Raw genomic sequence first — 13769 nt, forward strand, 5'->3', positions numbered from 1 at the left:
CTCTGATAATGAAAAATTGACCATAATTCCATTGTGATTCCTTTTCTCACATATATAATTAGCATATAACATTAGGCTTATCTCAAAAGTAGATCATCAAATACCTTCACAGTGAAGAACTCTGTAATTTTAGTTCTAATAGAGGATCATATTTAAAAACATAGTGATTTCAAGATGCTAAGGATTTCATAGGGTGAGGACATTAATTTTCTAGGTTGGAGAATATTTTTCAAAAAATGAAGGCAAAATAAAGACATTTCCAGATAAAGAAAATCTAAGAGAAACTGTTGTTAGCAGACTCACCTTACCAAAAATAAAAAATAAAAATATTCAATCAAGTTCTTCAGGCCAAAACCAAGTAACCTCAATTAGTTCCAGTAAAGATAATTATATCATTATAAAAGATGATATAAATGCCTATTTCCACTCCTGGTATAGACTCAAGAGAAATGAAAATATATATCCACACAAAAACTTGTACAGAAATGTTCATAGCAGCGGTATTCATAACAGCCAAACAGTAGTCAAAACCCCCAAAATGTCCATCCACTAATGGCTGGATAAATGAAATGGAATTTATTTGGACATTTAAAGAAATAAAGTACTATTATGTGCTACTTCTGAGCTCAAACACACCAGTACAAAGGTACCCCCTCCTCAGAGGTCTGGATCCCGGTCCACGAGCTGGAAACGCAAGCACCAGGGCTTCCTCAGCCCTGGGCTGCGTCAGCTGCTCAGAGCTCCTCCTTAGTGGTCTAAGTGTTAATAAATGTAACCCACTCCTTTTCTCTCGGGCATAGTAGTGTTGCTTCTTCCTGCAGCTGTTACTCTGTGATACCTACAAGTTTGCTTACCTTTCCAGTTACCTGTTCACAATTCTTTATATTAAAGTCTCTGTGTTCATTGGTCTCTGCCTCCTGACAGGACTTAACTCACTCCCCTCCTAGGAAGTTGTCTTGCCAAAAATATCAAACCAAAATCCAGGGGAGGCATACAACAACACTACCTGAACCTGAGTCTGGTCAAGCACTGAGAAACCAATTTGCAAGAAATACAGGAAGCAGAGGAACATGTAACACATACCAGAGGAATGTAATCAGCAAAAACCAGACCGTGGAAAAATTACAGAAGTGACTCTGTTTCTTAATCACAAAAATAACAAATTGCCAAAGGGGGTGGGGGCGGAAACCACCTTTACAAATATGCTTTTACAGGACAACCCAGGAAATCTTCATGCTCACTGACTGGGTAATTGATATTATTAAGGAATTGTTGTGCTGTGTTATTTTTTAACAGTTGTCAGTGAACGTGCAAAGTAGCAATTGGAGAGAATAACCCTGCGGGAGACCGATAATGATCCCCAAAGCTATGACCTAGCCTAAAGAAGCTGTGAGTATGTTATGTTACATAGAAAGGGGGAGTTAGGTTGTACATGGAATTACAGTTGCTAATCAGCTGACCTTAAGATGGGAAAATTTTCAAAAATATATTTTTTTATTGATTTCAGAGAGAAAGGGAGAGGGGGAGAGAGATAAATACATCAATGATGAGAGAGAATCATTGATTGGCTGCCTCCTGCATGCCCCACACGGGGGATCCAGCCCAAAACCTGGGCATGTGCCATGACTGGGAATCAAACCATGACCTCCTGGCTCATAGGTTGACATTCAACCACTGAGCCACGCCGGCCGGGCAAACTAGACTACTTTAAAATTCGTTAAATAGTTCTGTCTCCAAAGTTCAAACCTCCCCCCAGGCCAACACTGAGGGTAATTTTTCTCCACCAGTCCCCTCCTCAGGGCCCAACTTCAGTGGTTCATCTTTTCTCTTCCTGGCTTCATCCCCCAACCTCAAATGCCTCCCTGCTTTATTATGTGGAGAAAGTCGCCGTTACTTCATCTCCATCTTCTACCTTCCGGAAGAATCTTCACCATATTTAGTGGACAAAGGGCTTTCCAAAGCCCGGAGTAAACCATCCCCATCCCCTGTTAACTGTGGGGATTATAAATTAATTTTTAAAAGTCAGCCTTTGGGACAGGATATGGAATTGAATTCCATTATGGTATGTTTAGGGACATGATATGAATACTGAGGCATCTAAATCCCGTGTAACAGTAAGTTACAATGAACGGACGTGTACTATATCAAATATATAAATGTTTTCTTATTGAAGATAAACTTACTACAGGTACCTGCTGGGAATTCCTGACAAATTCCAATAAAAGAATTGTTAACTGCACAGTTAGATAGGATTTTAGAGACAATATATTACTGACTAATAAATATCCCACAGTTACGTCTTTTTCTTCAAATAACACTCAATGATTTTCATTATTTAAATAATAATGGCACATCAGAATTGTTTCATTGTCACAGTCAGAACTTTGAAAGAAGCCCAACAGGCTACAGAATGACTGCATTGCTTTACTTTCAGGCAAGTTGTCACGGGAATGGCCCCAACCAGTATCAGTTGCTTTTCAGGACATCCTAAGGATGGCATTCCATAGCGTCCCTCGGTGTCCCGAGAAGTCACTGCATTAGCTCTGTTGTCCTAAGTCCACAGTCCGGTGCCCTCACAGGGGCCTGGCTTCCTGGAGTGCCCAGCAATGTGGACAAGCCGTGTTCAGGCAGATACAGAAGCATCCCATCCATGCGCCACACTTTGTGTTGGAGGAATGAGTAACTGGACAGGGCCCCCATCACCAGAGATTTAGAGAGAACGTGTAAAAATAAAACCATAAGCATCCAATGCTGATGACAACCTAATTGCTTTCTCTGAGGAGAACCAGTTGAGACCATCAGAAAGCAAGTGATATAATGATTCAGCAAGAACTTTAATATGTCAGGTGCTAAAAATACCTAGTAGACATGCTCCACCCCTGCCCATTGCCCTCTGAAGTTAAAATATGTGCCCAAGTGCTTTATCTGGCACCAGGGGCTCATTTACAAATGATTATGAAGAAACAGATTCCTCTTCTGAACAGGTGGGTTTCAGATACTAGTTACAGAGCATCTGTATGACCTGCACATAAGGTTCTAGATTTGTGAGCATTCACAAGAGCTTAAATATTACACAGGATAGCATGTTGGCAAGTTGAATTACACATCATGAAGGCCAGAATTGAGCTGGCCTCATACTGAGGAATCTTATGGTCAGTGTATTTGGCCAATGTCACACCTTACATGCAAGGTCAGAAGTGCTTCCTTCTTGGTGCTTCAGATGATGGATCTGCATGTGGCTTTGACTCGTGGCTCAAATAAGTCCCCAGGTATGGGTTTATATGCCCGTATTAAAAGCTTTAACATGAAACACGGGTTTTGTTATCAGACAGAAATGATTGTGAAGCTCAAGCCATTATTTGGAAAAAAATCTGTGTTCTGATGTGGGTACTCATCAGACTTCGTAATGTAGTATCTGAATCCCAGGGACAAGGGGCTGAGAGTAGAAAAAGCAAAGGGCGATGTGAGCCCAAATCTCCGTGGAGCCTGGGAGCATTCCTGTGGAACTGTCCTGACAAGCGTAGAAACTAGGTACGTGGGCTGGTGTGGGACTCAGTCATGGGGACAGTGGCTGAGGGTAACTTCAGGAACTACCCAGGGAGGGAACTGAGGCCACAGCAGCACAAGCATATATTGGTAGTGATGGCCACATCTCACTCCAGACTTGCCTGATCTTTAACAAAAGACTCCTGAAAACATTCATTCTTGGGATAAGTTTCAATCATGGCATTCCAGTGTTTGCAGCAGGTTATAGTTTCCCTCAAAATCCATTCTGAGGAATTGCTCACTTCATTTGCATATAACTTTTGTCTCCGTAGGCCAGTCCACATTGTGATTTAAAATAAAATTGTCCAGCCTGGCCTGCGTAGCTCATGGTTGACCGTTAACCTAAGAACCAAGAGGTCACGGTTCAATTTCCAGTCAGGGCTCAATTCTCGGTGTAGTGTGTGCAGGAGGCAGCCGATCAGTGATTCTCTCTCATCATTGATGTTTCTATCTCTCTCTCTCCCTCTCTGTTCCTCTCTGAAATCAATTTAAATATATATCTACACTAATAAAAGAAACATGCAAATTGACCATCGCTCCGCTATGCCCACCAGCCAATCAGGAGCGAGTATGCAAATTAACCCAACAAAGATGGTGGTTAATTTGCATACGCAGGCGAGGAGCGAAGACTGAAGACAGCGTAGGAGGAAGCCAAGCGCTGCAGAAGGGAGTGAAGCGGCAGAGAAGGGAGCAGCGAGGCAGCAGAGAAGGGAGGGAGCGAGACAGTGGAGATGGGAGGGAGTGAGGCAGCAGAGACAGGAGGGAGTGAGGCAGCAGAGAAGGGAGCGAAGGCTGCAGGAAGCCCTATTCTTGCAGGAATCTTCCTGCAACAGGCCTCTAATATATATATATAAAAAATAAAGCTGTCTAAACAGTCATTATGTGTAAATCCCTGACTCCTCAATCCATCTGCAACCACAGCACCCTCACTCCATTAAAAAGCCCCCGTGCCCAGTTATTTATGGAAGGTTTTCACTGAGGAGGGAGGAGGGCGAATATCCTTTCTGCTAACACCCTGAATCTGTCATTTTATTGTTCTAGTGCTCCTGTTCCCTGTGGTGAGGGTCACATCTGCTGCCTACCAAGCTACTGAATGCCCCACCCACTTCCATGAATGCTGGAGTCACTTTAATTGGCTCTAAACAAACAAACAAACAAACAAAAATAATTAGTTCTGTGCTATTTCTTTATTTGTACCATATCTAGTCCCAAAGAATTTTAAGTCCAAAAATATGTACAATGAACCAAGATAATAAATAGGAATTGAGTTTATAGAAACATAATGGCAGAAAGATTTTTTTTAAAAAAGCTATGAAATTAGTGCATAAAATTCATGCCATAAAATTAGGTACACTTGCTTGAAGTGGCCTGAAAATTTTGGCTGTAAGCTTTCTAGCAGCCAATGTAAAATGGGAAGCATAAGAAAAATCAATTTAATTCTCAGTAACCGAGATCTGAGAGAAATGTCTCCTATAAAGTCTCACTTTTATAATGAAGTTTCTCTTTAACTTAGTACCCTGTATCTTCACCAATATTTTTATGGTAAATGCAAGAGTATTCATAAGCTAATTTTTAATATTCTTTCAAGGTGTATCTATGGCCTGTTCTATAAAATGTTGTTTAGTAACTCAGTGTAGTAGAGCAAAGACGACACAGTTTAGGTTTGATGCAGAAAAGAAATGAGAGCATCTAGAAAATGAGCTGCATAGCTCTCCGGCACACCTCCATGAAGACTGCTGCATCAAAGTAACCCTTCTTGATAGGTCCTTAGAAGTACAAGTATTCTGTGTTGCCATTTGAAAGGGACACATATACAATTCTAGACTCAGCTGAGCGAGGGGTAAGGTGAGCAAGTTCTTATAAAAGCTGAGACATTGAAGAAAAGTTACATGTGGGAGAGAAGGCCACCACCACTCCTGCACTGAGGCGAGCTGAGAGTACAGGAAACCACAAGCAAGATTTTCTACTCCAGCCCTGGCCGGTGTGGCTCAGTTGGTTGAGTGTCATCCCATACACCAAGAGGTCGCAGGCTTGATTCCCAGTCCCGGCACATGCCCGGGTTGCAGGCTCAATCCCCAGTAGGGGGCAGGCAAGAGGCAGCCAATGGATGTTTCTCTTTCACTCCTTCTCCCTTCCTCTCTCTCTCAAATCAATAAAAACATTTTTTAAAGATTTCCTACTCCAATACACAGAAAAACAAGCTGTTGAGTCTCAACGCCTTGTTATTTCAAACATGGAAACAATAATTTTTGTATGAAAAATTACCAAAACCTCAGCCCTCCCTCCCCCGACCCCCAAAAATTTTTCCTTAAAACATCTGTTGAGAATCCAACTTTAAGTAGTGTCATGACTTACTGGACACCTCCAAGATAACTGATTCAATGGTTTGGCTGGATTTATCTGCTTTTGTTAACTACCTGCCAATTGTAGATTGGGGGTGTAGGGGGGTCTACTAAAAATTAAGTGTGTTTTGTTTCTGGAGCCCTTCTTTCTGGAAATGCTTGCAAGGAAAGACCAGTTGCCAATTAAGGTCACTCTTTCTTCATCGAACTAAAGCATGTGATCTGCTTATAATAAAATGCTTCTATTAATTTGCAGTGACTCAGAATGGAAACTTTATTCAGTCCTTTTCAACATAGGTATGTTCAACTGAAAAGTAAGCACTTTGCTTCTGTCCAGACTTTGAAAGAAATGTGGGTTCCTTTCAAACCCAATAAAAAATCCATACTTTTATTAAAGGAGCATATTAACAACTCAAATGTAAAAATTTCACAGTAAGTAATACGTATAATAGATCCCGGTGCTAATCAGATAATGTGGTCTGACTCTGAGTTTAAGAAAACAGCCCTGGCCGGGTAGCTCAGTTGGTTAGAGCACTGTCCCAACATACAAGGTTGCAGGTTTGGTCCCCGGTCAGGCACATGCAAGAAACAACCAATGAATGCATAAATAAGTGAAATAATTGGAACAACAATATCTCTCTCTCTCTCTCTCTCTCTCTCTCTCTCTCTCTCTCTCTCTCTGTGTGTGTGTGTGTGTGTGTGTGTGTGTGTGTGTGTGTGTGTGTCAAAAGGAAACAAAAGAACAGACTAGTTCCACAGGAGCAGGAGCCAGGGGCTGTTTGTCATTTATTTACAACAGCGTCGGCTGACAGGAATATTTCTTCCTCAGCGAAGAGTCCAGGGCTTTGCCCCTCTGTGATTAGACACCCCCCACCTTGTTTCATCAAGTCAGAGACCTGAGGACCCCTGGGTGGGGTTTGACCTTTAATCTATGAACCCGGGAACTGCCGGGGTAATTTATGCCAGCTTTCCAGTATTGGGCCCATTTCACCCTCTGTCCACCTTTACCAATGCAAAACAAGAGAAATGCCTATTGATTGCAAAAGTCTGACATGCAATGTCCTAGGAAGATGTAAAGTAGAAGAGAGAGGAATTAGCCCTCTAACCTAGTTTCGTATCCGCAAACAATTCCATTCCCTCCGGTATCAACCCTGGAGCCCCATTCATCCCCCACAGTCCCACCATTACCTCACTATTATTTATTATATGACTCTTAAAGCCAGATATTTTGGATGATGAAACTGTTTCCATAATAAATGATTTCAACATCGTTTATGGTTTATGGCTTAGGAGAAGGAAATCATATAATTTCGTTCCACTCCTGAATGTCCAGGCATTGTAGATATAATCCTCCTCGTGCCAGTAAAGACATTAAGGAGAGTGAAATGCAGGCCCTTTTCCAGGCTTCCAAATAGGAAAAATATTTCTCAAAAAAATTGAAGAACAAAGCCACAAAAATGGTCCAAAAAAACATTGGCGACATGGTGACAAAACAGAAAACAGTGTTATTCCTTAGAAAAAGTGAATCACAGAGCTGTAAACATCAAGTCATGCTTCAATATTGCCACTATAAAATGGGTTTTTCAAGGTGAAACAGTAACATGAGCTGAAAATATGAAGGAAATCTGGACACGTAATCAACACTTGATTTTTTTTGTAAAGACTTTTAGATGAAGACATTCAGAAATTATAACTCCGGACCCACACTGTAGTCAAGAATTCATGACAGTAAGAGAGAGGCGACGTCCGCCATCACTGCCAGAATTCAGATGGATGTTTAAAACCCCAGACTCTCATACTCCTCCTCCGACACATCCCATGCTGAAGAAATAAATGTCGGGAGAGCAGAAGACCTTTCCACTAGACAGAATACGGCGCCGGAATGAGAGTTAAGGGAATTTGATTCTGACATGACCTCATCAAATCCCAAACCTCATTGTGCTGATAGAGATCAGAGGCAAAAGCAAAAAGGTTGAATCTACACTCGTGTGCCAGTAAAAACTCCATTGCAGGTTCTACAGAGAGAGCAGCTGACGTTTTGGGAACGTATGGGGAACGTGGCTGAAATACCAAAGAGAAGTCGGCAAGATTGAACGTTTACTTCCTGCAGGTATGTGAGCAGCAACGCAGGGGTGCAAAAGCTCGCTGTTCGGAAAGCCTTTGTTCCTGCCAGCCACATATCCCGCCCTGAGCCATCATGTGTGTTCAGTGGGAAGATACAACAAAAATACCCAGGGCAGGCGAGGTCCTGACAGCCTCGGGCCTCGGTTTTCACCAAGGCCTTGGCCTTCCTGGTGACTGTGCAAAGGACGGTCTCCAAACTGGAGTGACATGAAGAAAAAAGGGATCATGAACTTCATGAATCATTCTGTAAACTAAACCATATTTTTTTTTCATGAGTTCTTAGGTCTTGTTTTTTAAATGTTTCAAGAATATTCTAAAAACTTTCCATGTTGGCCCGGCCTTCATGGCTCAGTGGTTCAGTGTAGACCTATGAATCAGGAGGTCATGGTTCGATTCCCAGTCAGGGAACATGCCTGGGTTTCGGGCTCGATCCCCAGTGTGGGGCATGCAGGAGGCAGCCGATCAATGATTGTCTCTCATCATTGATGTTTCTATCTCTCTCTCCCTCTCCCTTCCTCTCTGAAATCAATAAAAATATTTTTTTAATATAAAAAGTAAAAACTTTCCACTTTTCAGTGTTGGTAACTCAAGAGGACTAGAAAATTCACTTGCATGCGGATTGCTCTTGTGGTCTCACTGGGTCCTGAAATCCGTGTCCAAGTTGAATAAATAATTTTGCAGGTGAAACCTGTTAGGATCTCTGGTAGCATGATTTGTAAGTGATTAGCCAAAAGAAGTAAGTAGTTGCCAGGGTTTATTGTGGCAATCTTTCATTTAACACCCAGCGAACTTTACTGCACAGCTATTATTTGGTGGGCGCTGGAGAGCCCTCAGAACCTGGGCGCTAGTTTGGAGACAAACACCAATCATACTCAGAGGCAACTACCAGGCAGCGTTGTCTGCTTCTTGTAATCAACCCAATCCTGTCTCTTGTGAACAAAGGTTAGAGAACAAATGCAGTTAAACAGGGATGTCCTAGAAATGACAACCAGAAATAGACTTAACACGGTTTCCGTAAATAAAACTGAGGACAGGAGATCAAGGTGCTGAAGCTGGAGTTTCCCAGGAAGGGTGGAAATCTGTGCTCTGGCCCTTTGCACAACCCAATTACCAACCAATGTCACCCAAGATCCTGGGAGTGTGTTAAGGGCTTAGACCTGCTCTGTCCAATGTGGCTTATGTCCAATGTGCACTTGAAATGTGGCTGGTCACCCTGCCCGGTTAGGCTCAGGGCGTCAGCCTACTGAAGGATCTCAGGTTCGATTCTTGGTCAAGGGCACATACCTCGGTTACAGGTTCCTATGCTTGGTCGGGGTGCATGCAGGAGGCAACCAATTGATGTGTCTCTCTCATGTCAATATTTCTCTCTTCTCTCTCTCTCTCTCTCTCTCTCTCTCTCTCTCTCTCTCTCTCTCTCCCCTCCCTCTCTTCCTCCCTTCCTCCCTCCTCCCTCCCCCCTTCCTTACACTCTCTCTAGAAATCAATGGAAAAAATATCCTCCAGTGAGGATTAAAGAAGAAGAAGAAGTGTGGCTGGTGAGCAAATTGAGATGTAACATAAATGTAAAATAGATGCCAGATTTCAAAAGCAATATGAAAAAAAAAATAAATCATCTCATTAATGATTTCTTTATGCTGATTATATATTGAAATGGTGATATTTTGGATATACTGGTTAAATAAAATATAGCATTCAAAATAATTTTACTCATTTCTTTTTATCTTTAATGTGGCCACTAGCAATTGACTAATTAATATATGGTTCACATTACATTTTTATTGATCAGCACTGGCTTAAACTCTTGAACCTGAGAAAACGGAGTTCAAATCCACACATTAGTTGTGTGACCTTGAGCAAGTTACTTCACCTTCCTAACCACTTGCCATCTACCAGTTTCTGTTTTAATTGGTGGGGAAACCTCCAAGAGTTGTTTTTAGGATGAAGTTTACCAAGGTAACTCATGCAACACAAGTCTTCAATAAATTTCAGCAAATATTTTCAAAACCATCTCAGCTATGCAGTGACCTTTTTTTCTTTTTTTCGTTTCACTGCTAGCCCTCACTTTCAGGAATCACATGATCTAAATTGACCTAGGATCCTTACACAGGAAGTGGCATTTTCCACTCCCATTGGGGTCATTCTTTTCAACCTTCCTTGTTTGGTCAATTCCTACTCAATCTTCAAGACCTAACTCAAATACATCCCCTGTAACAACTTCCATGACTTCCCTATCTGATTAATTACTCTCAGCACTGTCCATCTAATATTTATTTAACACATTTTGATTGAGCACCTACTATGTGCCAGCTTTGTTTTAGGCTCAAATAGAGTAGTGAGCAAAATAATATTCCTGTCCCAACAACATTCTGCATTGTCGCGGAAAAGACAATCAACAAAAGCACACATCGCATCGTGCCCACAAAGAGAAACTGGGAGGGAAATAAAGTGGTTAAGGGAATAGAAAAGGACGAGGTCAGGGAACACCATTTAAAAAAAATTTTTTTTTTTTTTGCCCTAACTGGTTTGGCTCAGTGGCTAGAGCATCGACCTGTGGACTCAAGGGTCCCAGGTTCGATTCCGGTCAAGGGCATGTACCTTGGTTGCGGGCACATCCCCAGTGAGGGGTGTGCAGGAGGCAGCTGATCGATGTTTCTCTCTCACTGATGTTTCTAACTCTCTATATCCCTCTCCCTTCCTCTCTGTAAAAAATCAATAAAATATTTTTTTTAATTTTTTTAAAATATGGAACGCTTCACGAATTTGCGTGTCATCCTTGTGTAGGGGCCACGCTAATTTTCTCTATAGCGTCCCAATTTTAGTATATGTGCTGCCGAAGAGAGCACAGAGAACGCCATTTTACATAGTGTGACCCAGGACAGCCTTTCTGGGAAGGTGGCACTTGAGCAAAAGCACGGGATGCCCCGCCTAACACGCTTGGTGGAAGGACAAATACCCAGTGGGGAGGTCCTGTGCCCTGGCACTCTCGCTGTGGGAGTGATGCAGGCAGCATCTCCTTGGACACTGGCTGGAAACGCCCTGGACAGCAGCGTAGCCACTGTCTGTCGTCCTGCTCCTCCGCAGCCTCCTGGAGGAAATAACCAAGGAAGCTACAGAAATACCTCAGCTTCGCAAGAACTGCCGTGTGGCTTAACATGACATTTCCCTGACTTTACCAAAAGTAAAGGGCTGGCTAGAGCTCTTGGGTCCCTTACCCTGGCCACATGCCTATGTTAATATATTTATTTTAGTGTTAAAAAGATGGCCTTTAGTTACATTGTTGCCTGAAAGTTACAATCTTGCCTGAAAAAATAGCTTTCAGTGAGAAGGCCTTGGATTTCCCTTTGTCAACTATAACATGTTCATGTTAGAAATGGTGAACTTTAGAACTGGACACAGGCTTCTGAGCATCTCATAACCACCCACCCACATGCCTAAGTCTGGGTTGGTTTGTAAAAACTGAGTTCAGCAGGGTACATTCTTTCTGACCAAAAAGTATAAAGAATATATAACATTTAATATTTAAACTGAATATATAGTATATATTATATAAATATATAAAGACTAGAGGCCCGGTGCACGAATTCGTGCACCAGTGGGGCCCCTTGACCTAGTCTGTGGAATTGGGCCAAAACTGGCTCTCCGACATCCCCCGAGAGGTCCCGGATTGTGAGAGGGTGCAGGCCAGGCCAAGGGACCCCACCGGTGCACAGTCAGGGCCAGGGAGGGACTTGGGAGGTTGGCCAGCCAGGGAAGGACCATGGGAGGGCTCCAGGGCGTGTCAGGCCCGTCTCTCGCTCAATCCTGATGGGCCAGACCCCAGCAGCAAGCTAACCTACCAATCAGAGCATCTGCCCCCTGGTGGTCAGTGCACATCATAGTGACTGGTCAACCAGTCAACTATCTGCCCCCTGGTGGTCAGTGCACATCATAGTGAGCAGTTGAGCGGCCTTAGCATATCATTAGCATATTAACTTTGATTGGTTGAACAGACAACCAGACACTTAGCATATTAGGCTTTTATTATATAGGATAAAAATATATATAATATTTTATATAATATAATATTTAAGTCTGATCTATATTCTTATTCCCATCGTGATTATTAAGTCCAAGAAGAAGGCCGAGGAGAAGGAGAAGGAAAGATGGAGCTGTGGATATCTCAGATGGCAAAGAGTGAGTCCTAATTTGCTTCATCTCCCAGTAGTTGTATGGTTTGCAGAGTTCAGAAGTGTCCATGCACTCAAGTCCAGCCAGCCTCATCTGTAACTTTCCACAGTGGAATAATACTGATGGCTTCCAGTTGTTTTCTTTCCATTAGTTGCAGCTGTTTTCTACTGTTATTTACTTTATTACTGTTAATTATTTGAGTAATTAACACAGATTTATTTTGTCTTGATGGCCTGGGGCAATGTTACCGAGGGTACAAATTTTCAAGTTAAACAAATACATGGACTTGGCCGGTGTGGCTCAGTTAGTTGGGCGTTGTCCCATATACTGAAAGGTTGGGAGTTCGATTTCTGGTCAGGGCATATGCCCAGGTTTCAGACTTGGTTCCCAATAGGGGGTGTGTGGGAAGCAGCCAACTGATGTTTCACTATCACATAATGTTTCTCTCTGCCTCTCTAAAAATCTTTTTAAAAAGAAGCAGAAGAAAGAAAATGAATCACCCTAGACTTCCTTTGTTTTAGATTCTCCTGAAGTCAGATAATAGGGACTCTAAGGACCATACACTCTTGGCCAAAAAGAAAAATGTTATAGCCAACAATCACTTACATCAGCTATGCACCTTTTGAAACCATTTGCCTCAGTCAGCTCATTTTTCGCAGGACACCTCCAATGAGATGAATGTATACATACGCATATTTCAGCCAGTAACTAAGGCTAAAAAGGGGTGAAAAATACATTGACCAGAGTTCTCTACCATCAGATCACAAGGGGAGGGTGTTGTATTGTTCATAAAATTCTTTGGGTCTCAGCTGAGACTAAGTTGCTAAGCCAGCCTGACTTGAGCTTTTAGAAAATCTACTCTGCGCAATAAATCTAAACTCACGATGGTCCTAATAAAGAACCAGTAAATTAAGCCCAATCTTTAGAGGCCAATTTTTTAAAAATAAAGAACATTTGTTCAGAGTGATAATGCCAACAGGATTTTGCTCATTGTGTGGCTCTCCTTTTCACAACGCTGCCTAAGGAGACTGGCCAAACCCCTGGAGCCCGCTCCAGAACCTTGCTGGGAACACTGGCATGAATGAACAGTAAGTCTGAATTACCTGATAATTTGTAAATAGCACTTCCTTAATTACCATCAAGAATTTTCACACACACACACACACACACACACACACACACACACACACACACACACAGCACTATTGGCTAACCAGGTATAGACTAGAAAAAAAATGCTGATCACTTTTAATGCAAAGTTGCTGCCTAGCAGAGTCAAAGAAACACTCATCCAGAGTCAGGTGACCTGAGTTCTCATCACACTTTTGTTGTTTATTCTGTGTGGGCTGGTACAAGTCAGCTGACCTTCTCATTCCTCTATCTTCTCATCTTAAACAGGAGGGGCATCTGCTTATGATCTCTATATCCTTCCCAGCTCCAACATGCTAATTTTACATCTCTAAACATTTAAAGTAACACGTTGTCACCACATAAACGAATCTCGTTAAACTGATTTCAACATAACTCCAGGAGACTTGAGTAAGTAGGTTACACAGCCCCACGTTAGGAGCTCTGAATCGGGTTCTCCCG

The sequence above is a fragment of the Plecotus auritus genome (genome assembly GCF_963455305.1).
Source record: "Plecotus auritus genome assembly, chromosome: 11".
Classification (NCBI taxonomy): domain Eukaryota; kingdom Metazoa; phylum Chordata; class Mammalia; order Chiroptera; family Vespertilionidae; genus Plecotus; species Plecotus auritus.